The 9,040-nt window shown below is 31.8% G+C and overlaps 1 long non-coding RNA gene across 2 annotated transcripts; it reads right to left on the reverse strand.

Moving 5' to 3' along the window:
- Nucleotides 1-1,003: 1,003 nt before the first annotated feature.
- Nucleotides 1,004-6,306, reverse strand: LOC114283331 (uncharacterized). Of its 2 annotated transcripts, XR_014350926.1 has the most exons (4): nucleotides 5,893-6,306; nucleotides 5,395-5,690; nucleotides 3,033-3,152; nucleotides 1,004-1,328 (listed from the first exon to the last, which is right to left on the reverse strand). It is a non-coding gene; the product is annotated as an uncharacterized LOC114283331 (long non-coding RNA). The 2 variants fall into 2 exon arrangements; XR_014350927.1 differs by lacking the exon at nucleotides 3,033-3,152 and having other exon boundaries at nucleotides 5,893-6,151.
- Between the last annotated feature and the right edge of the window lie 2,734 nt (nucleotides 6,307-9,040).

Consider the following 9,040-nt stretch of genomic DNA (forward strand, 5'->3'; position numbering starts at 1 on the left):
ATTTAATGGGTGTCAAAGGAGTGATTGTTGATTTGGTTGAAGAAATCACAGAGGCTGTTTTAGTTATGATCAAGCCATCGAGCGAGGGTGAAGGAGAACATAACCTCATCTCTGTTTGGTTATTGACAAAATGCTCCATTAGAAAATAAATTGGATTTCCCCTTGATCATGTGGTTATGAATGTCTGATTAATTTGATTTTTTTTATTATTATAGATACCCTACTCGACAAATCGTACAATATGAATGATTTGGTTATCAAAATAGTCCCAATATTAGCCTCGGAATGGGGCATAGTAGTACCCCATTCCTGGGTGTGTTAAGAGTAATTAAGCTCCCAAAAAATTATCCCCTCACCTGCTATTATTCTAACAATTTGTCACTGGGCACCAACTTATTTTGTTTATTTTTATTGCTTTGTATCTTCAAGTGATTAACAGTTTTAACAATTTTAGGTGATAAATTCACTACAAAAAAATTGTCATGTAGTAGCGGCCAAAACTGTCGCTAAAAGTAACAAAAACTGTCGCTAAAACCTTGCACACTTTTACCCGCGGTTTAAATTACGACGGTCAAGGCGCTGCTATAGAGCCGTCAGCATAGGTTTATTGTGACACTTTTATCAAGCGCTGGTATAAATATTTCTCTTGCGACGGTTAGTGTAACGACGGTTATAAACGTCGCTATATCTCAAATTTTACCCGTTGCTTGGTACCTTTATAGCGACGGTCTGACTGCTGCTACAACCTGTGCTTTTGCGACATTTTGTCAACTGCTATTATATTTTAACTCTATTCCATCAGTTTTACACTATCGCTATAGCCATTTATTTTTTTTGAATTTTATTTGTAGCGACGGTTATTAACTGCGATTATTAGCTACGTTTTACTATTCAATTACCAATAATATATAGTTTGAAATTTTTAATGGTTTATCTCGGCTTACATAATCACCATTATATATATTTAAGCACTATGTTATTCTAATGGCTCTGTAGTCAATAATTGTAAAAGATAAAAGAGTGTGCATTTTCATAATCTCAAAATATCCAAAACACCTTAGTTAAAAGGTTCATTACATAAGCTTGTCATATAAAAAATAAATCAAATGTTTGTAGCAAACTAATAGTTACACCATAATCCAAAAGGTACATATAAACTTGTCACATGAGAATAGTACTCAAAAGTATTACTCATAACGCCATTTTATAAAGACCTCCATGAAACATGTTCAAATCAAGAAACGACATCCATTTTGATGCTTTCATATTGTCCTAGGTTCTGCAACAAAAACGACTTTGATGTTGATGCTTTCATATTGTCCTGTTTCCTGTAACAAAAATGATTAAATGAGCATAAGTATCATTTTCAATTTGAAAATCTACAAATCACATAATACAACATAGACGAGTGATTATTTGGTGGTTTTGGAGCATTACTCCATATCTTTTATCACTTGACACTCATCAAGTTCTCCAAACTTTTAATAAACCCTATTGAATCTCACAATTTTAACCAATAAATATTATGTATGTGAGTATGCCTATAAAAAAGTATGTCTATTTGAAAACTAAATTCCCAAGTCCAATTGGTTGAAAGAAAATGGAGCGACAAAAAATAAGTGATAATATAATGTTTGGTATTGTTTATCATTTGTGCTTTTTAAGAATGCTAGAAACTCCAAAGAAAGCAGCTTACAACATCATTGACAGACAGAAGGGATATAAACACAGGATTTTTATATTCCACAACCATGAAGGGGACAACTAGGAAATTCTTTTGAGTGTACACCATCTTCTCTAATCCAATTCACCCTTATATCTCTTTTAATTATTCAAAGTATGTCTAACATGTTTCTTCAATAAAATAACCAGCATTCAAACCCCTAACAAACAATTTAGAATAGCTTTTTTGAAGTAACCCAACAATTTCGATTTCCAAAAATGCATAGAGAATTGCTAATTGAATAAATAAATATGCCACAATAACAACTAATTAGTTTTCAATATTGACTCATATTTCTCATTCAACAAACAGCCCAAAAATTTAGATATAAAATTTCACATGCATACATGTTTGTCCTCCATTTGTATATATATGTATGTATTTGTGTCCAACTTCTTGGGATGACATAATAAAAGTTTGTTTGATTTCCACTAGCTTCCTTTCAAGATAAATGTTATCATACTATGCTACTTATATTTGTATGTTTCAAACACAACTCATTATAAATTAAACAATCTATTGGTTAGATACTAAAGCTAATATAGAATATAACAAATAAGCTTAGAGTTTGGGCAAACATATAGCAGCCACTAAACAATCTATTGGTTAGATACTAAAGCTAATTTAGAACCTTCATCATCAGTGACAGAGGGGCCCATGTTCTGTTGTTTTGCCCTATGGTGTGGAAAGTTTGGGCAAACATATTGAAGTATTGGAGGATGGTTTGGGTAATGCTAGGTTTAGTAGAGGGGCTTCTTCAATGGTGGGCAGGCACCAAATTCAAAAAGTTGGTTCTCAAAATTTGGAAACTAGTTACCTTAGCAGTGATGTGGTCAATTTAGGGGTTAAGCAAGTAGATTGTGATAAATTAAAAGAATAACATGTGTGTGGGCATCATTTGATACTTAGTAGTTGCAGGGAAGGGGCTGAAGATGTAGCTTGAAGATTGCTTTGGATATTGTTGTGTGACTGCATCAACAGCAAGTCAAGACAAGAAAGGGGTTGATGGTGTGGTTTGGTGGTTATTTTGGTTGCAACCATCATTCAAATCCCTTTTAATTAACAAGAGAAAAACATACCCTAGACTAGTAAACCCCCCTAATTAATAGAGAAAACAACAATAAGTATTTGAATCAGCCAATAAGTCCAAACATTAATTAGTAGCAGCCACTAATCAAGCAACCAACAACAACACCCAATGGTCTATTCTTTTGATCTCACATTAGAGTTTGATACGCTGCTAATATTAAAATTTGTAATGATTTGAAACATGAAAATAACATTAAAAAAGAGGACTTATAGTTTGTACCTGAACTAAAAATCTGATAATACCGGTACTTTGCATTTCTTCTTCCCTTAACCAATCCTTATCTAAGTCGTCTTCAAACTGAGGGTTAACCTCTAATTCTTAAGGTTGAGGATGTGGAACCTGTGATGGAGCATGTGAGAGATGTGACCAACTAGAGTATGATGAGCCATTCGATCGACTAGGCTATGAAGTTTTATTTAGCAAGTTAAGTTGTGAAAAGTTATTTGCTAGGCTAGGTTGTGAAGGGCCATTTGATCGCTTGTGCTGTGACTCATTCTCAATACTGCAAGTTGGAAATCGTTTCTTTGCCATAACTACTAGACAAACAATAGATGTAATTAATCAAAAACTAACATATTAATCAAATTAAATGAGCATTCTTTTTTTTATTTTTTATTTTTATTTTTATATCAGCAAAAGAAAAGGACCTTTATTGATGAATCATAAACTTAAAATTGCAACGACAATATATCAATGAAAGATGGGCGCAAGCCAAATCAAGTCTGCCCAAATACAGCAGTGTACAAAATAAAAGCAGGCCTCTGTTTCTCCTCTGCTCCATGAACTAATGCAGTCACAAAAAATTCCACTGCAACACTTCTCACCATTAAAAAGAGTAGCAGTCCAAACTGCAGATGCTCTACTACCTCCTAAAGCTAGCTTACCCAAGACATAATCTAGTTTGATGAAGGTTATAGACAAAGCCACTTACAAAATTGTGGATTGGGTATAAATTCAACTCACTTACAGAATGGTGGATTGGGTATAAATTCAACTCACTCACACAATGGTGGATTGGGTATCAGTTTGTCTAGTTATTAGCAGCAAAGGCTGAAAATTGGAACCCTTGTTTTGACATTGAGCAAGTCTCTAGCAAAACTTGCTAGATTCAATTTACAAGGATTTTCTACATAGGATGATCTACCCATAATATTTTTGGCTTAGTTGAATCAACCTTCTTCTTTGATCTACATATACAAATTTAAATCACAGAAAGTTAAAAATTATGGATAATATAATTTATTATTACCTTTGATTCCTTTCATCTACTACTTTATTATTGTTACCTTTTTAGCTATAGGATAAATTCCACTTTACCCTCTTAAATTTTTACTAAATATCACTTCAAAAAAAGGTAACTTTTAAAGAATTGTTATATAAATAGATAAGAAATTGAGATATCATGTAAAAGCCACATGTATGTTTTTGTAAATTAAGTCTTGAAAAACATTAAACCAGAGGCAACATACATGCTACTATACGACAAACTCCAAGTGCATGATTTGATCAACCACAAAACAGTGTTCAAGAGAGGAATTATATAATCACGTGATGAACAATATTTTTCTATAAAGTTGTGTTATATTCAGAGATTTAGATTATGTTTGGTACAATTTTGGAGCTATTTATTTATTTTGAGAATATATATAATAATGTTTGGTGTACCTTTTACTTATAATTTATGAGATAAAACTAAACATAAATAAATTAAAAGAACAAAGGAAGCAACCTATTTTACAACTAATATGAAAATAAATATTTGCTAGAGAAGAAAACTATGACAAACTGTGAGTTCTTTTACAACTTTAAAGCAAAAACTACATGCTTTGCTATTCGTTTTTCTACATGTTTTGTGGGATTGTATTGATGTGGTTTTGTGAGCATACATTTGAGGGGTTTATAATAATAAATAAATAGAAATGGAAAAGAAAAAAAAAATAGGAGCAACAAAAAGTGTGCCTGTGGCTTGGTATACAAGAGAGGCAATTGAATATAGGAGCCCACAGCCCATTATAATCTCCAGTTTAATATACTATTTTTTGGATTTGTCCCTGTGATATTGATGGTTTGGTTGTTGGTGATTTGAGATTGGTTTCAATGATATGAAGATATGTATTTGGGCATTTGTTTCATAGTTGCTAAACTAGTTAAAAAGGTGGAATGTTTCAAAGTTTTTATGTTGATAATAAATATTCTTTAATTATGTCTTTAGATTCAAAAAAAAATGGTGTACATAATTGTTGAATTTCCTCTAATTACATTATTAAGCCAACAAAACATTACAAGATGTGCATTAAATTCATGGACAACAATTTTCTCAACAAAAAAATAAGTAAAATAAATAAATAAAAACATAACAAACCAATAAAGAAAAAGGTAGGCACTATTACTCCATTGTGACATTTTATCAAATACCTAACATACATACATAATAGATAGAGATGACCCACCTCTAGCCCTACTCAAACACAACAAAATGCAAAACAAATCAAAAGCTAAGTTTGAGTTGATCTGTTATGTACAACAGAGAGAGCAACAATGAAACAAATAGATAAAATAGAGGCTAGAAACCTTAGATCACCTGGTTCTTGCGATGCCATCCTTGGTTTCGTCACAAGCCAACATATTTCAAACCCAACTAAAACAACAGCCCGTCGGAGCCCCTGGCCTCTCTCCACAATCGACAAACTTCGATGGCTTATGGAATCCACCGACGACTCCTCTAACTCGAACGTGCGACCGCCGAAGAAGAGGATCCACCGGCGCAAGCCGATCTCATTTGCCGCACAAAACATCAGACCCTCCTATCCTACGGTGATGATGGTTTCGAATTTGATGGTTTTAGCCCAATTGGGAAACAATTTTATCATTTGTAGCCTATTTGTACATAACAGATCAAGTCAAACTAACGAGATTGGCATGTGTACAAAATGTACATTCTTTTATTCAAAAACAAAAACATAGGAAGAGAGGGGGAGGAAACAGAGACTAGAAGAAAGCAAAGAGAGGTAGAGAGAGAAACTGATAGACCAGAAGAAAGAGAGGGGTAAAGAAAGAGAAACAGAGAGAGCAGACTAACCTTTAAATCACAGTGGTGTTGTAGCGTGACGTCGTCGATACACCGGTAGAGGATGAACGAAGGCTCAATGATGAAGTGTTGAGACTAGGGCACACAATCTAGGCTTTAAGGAGTTGAACGGTTTTGTTGGGGACTGATTCTGATATGTTATTCACCCAAAAAAAAGAAAAAGAAAAAATCAAATTTGAGTGCGAAATGAGATTTTTTTTGGCGCCCCTTTATTTTTGCTTGGCTAATTGTAGCGGGTGAGTACAAACCGTCACCATAAAAAAATATATAGCAGCACTTTAAGGAAAAACTATGACTAAAACTTGATTTTTTAGCAGCGGCCAACAACTGTCACGATAGTCCATTTCTAGCAGCATTTTTCGAGCTGCTGCAATAAAAAATGCTCGTAAAACTCGATTTTCTTGTAGTGATTTATTTGAAATTGGGGTTGTTTGTTCAAAACTAACCTCCATTGTTTGTTACATTATTTTAACAATAGGTACGGTTTAAATTTGGGTTATTTTCAATTGTATTTTACATTGTTTGTTCCATTGTTTGTTTGTTCAATTGTATTTTTCCATTGTTTATTCTGGGTTTGTAATCCTAACATTATTTTTCATGGTTTGCATGTTAATGTTCAATCGTCTATGAAGTTCGTTGACTTCTACAATAACTATATATTATTTTCTTTGTTTAATAAATTTTCTAAATTTGGAGTTTATTTGGGTTACTAATAAATTGATGTATTGTATTCATTTGAGTTTCATGTCTTCCTGTGAATTCACTCTCCACTCTTTGAAAACAAAAAAAAACAAAAAAACAAAAAACAAAAAACAAAACAAAACAAAAAAAATTTGATTGATTTTAATTCATTTTTAACCATAATAATGCATCTTGAGGTAGTCTGTAGTTTATGAAAAATTTTACTTTCCTGTATGATCCAAAGGTTTATTCATTGATGTTGGGAACAGGGGTCCCTGTTGTGCTCAAAGCACAGCAGTGACTGTGGTACCTCTATTTGAGGTGTATTATGGTCTTATTTTTATGATCTAAACCGTTCATATTGTAGGGTTTCTTGAGTACTTCATGCCTACCAAAAATTATATTAATCGGATATCAATAACTATATAATCGAATTGCATATTGTTTATGCTATTTCTAAAGAAAAAACTTATTATTTATTTTTTTGGTTATCGATCATATAGTTGTTGATATCCGATTAATATGATTTTTGATAGGCATGAAGTACTCAACAAACCATACAAAATAACGGTTTGGATCATAAAAATAAGATCATAATACACCTCAAACGGAGGCACCACAGTCACTGCTGTGTTTTTTAGCACAACAGTGACCTCTTTTCCTTGATGTTGAGAGTGGAATGAACAAAAGCCTAATGAAATTGTTGTCATTGTCCTTTGAATGTTGCAAAGACATTAATGAAATTGTTAGTATTAATGCTGTAGACATATTAATAAGGCTGTCATGTGCTGGAGTTTATTGTAGAAAATAAATTATTAGATGTTTTTGTTGTTTTATTTTATTTAAATTTTGTGCTTCACAAACTGCACAAATTACAATTACATTTTGATCCTAACATGTTGATTATGTTGTTTCAGTACCGACGTTGCTCTCTTTGAACTCGCACTTGGTTAGTAATTTCAATAATTTTTTCCAGGTCGCTGTTGATTATGTTGATGGCTATTTGTTTTTTTTTTTTTTTTTTTGCTAAAGCCTGTGTCTTTTTTTTTTTTTTTTTACTGTGTTGGGTATGATTGTGTCTGTTTGTTTTGCCTCTATCCTTCTCTCTCTGTTTGACTGCTAACTATTAAACCTATTTTGCTATCAGTTTTGCTATCAATTTTAACTTTATTTTGCTATCAGTTGTAAACCTATTTTTCTTTTGAAGAATAAAGATAAAGGCATTGATGTTTAGAGTGAAATGAACAAGGGCCTAATGAAATTGTTGTCATTGCCCTTTGATCCACTTTTTGTAAAGTTTTAACCCATCTTTTAGTGTATGACAATATAATGTTTGTTTTTCTTATATAGTTAATTTGATTGGCAGCAGCAGCACCAACTGGTGTATATTTTAATTTTAATTTTTTTAGATTGTACAGTACGGGCTGGTATGCACATTGGTTGATATTTAATTTTCAATTTAATTTGTCGAGATCGCAGAGCACTTACTGATGTGCTTTATGTGGAATTTAGTAATTTTTTGTTTTTATTATACAATGTTAACAAGTATACAATATTTTTTATTTCTGTATTTTGTTCAGTGTTTACAATTTTTTTTACTTGCTCTTATATTTTGATTTGTTTTCTTCTTTTTGTTCACTTATTTTCATTTACACCGTGCCTTCAAGCACGGGTATATAGTAGTGTATATATATATATATGGACTAATCACACTAATATTAAATTTTGAAGTACATGCATTTTAGTGTTTAATTTTTTTGTTTTGTTAGTTTAGTATTTGAACAATGAGTTAAAAAATATTGGCAACACTATTTAAATTGATTAACGGAGATTTTTTTTTTCTTGAAATTGTAAAAAATATAACAAAATTATAAGATTATGGATCAAAATGTAAAGCCTTGTTCGGGAAGTTCAGTATTTTTGTTAATTATTTGATTTTTTTGACTATTTTAAGTTGATTAAAATAATTATATTTGGGAGTTTGTTGGGTTTTTTTTTTTTTTTTTTTTGTAGTTAAATTGGTGGTTGTGAAAAAAAAAGTTTAATTATAGATTGAATGTAATATTTTATCTTATTAATTATTTTAGTCTATTTTATTTTTTTAGTGAGTTATTTTAGTCTAACCATCTTCTCAAAGGCATCCAAATGTGTATACTTTGACAACATACATGTATTTGATCCTTTTGATTTACTAGAGTCTTCCTGTAAAATTATAAAAATGCCCCAGCTTCCGTTAATTCATTTGGACGACAGTTAATTGTAATTGCAAAATATCCCTAAAACAACAGCAATTTGACAAGTCCTATGCCTTTAGGATTTTATTTTTTTATTTTTATGTGGAACTCTTACCATTAGCTACCATAGATATACAGGTAATGCTATGGTACCAACTAAAATACACAGAAGTATAGCTGGCTGATCAATAATTAAATAAAGAATGGTTACATTCATCCTTCTC

This window comes from Camellia sinensis, chromosome 14 (assembly GCF_055761805.1).
Source record: "Camellia sinensis isolate YWXY chromosome 14, ASM5576180v1, whole genome shotgun sequence".
Taxonomy (NCBI): domain Eukaryota; kingdom Viridiplantae; phylum Streptophyta; class Magnoliopsida; order Ericales; family Theaceae; genus Camellia; species Camellia sinensis.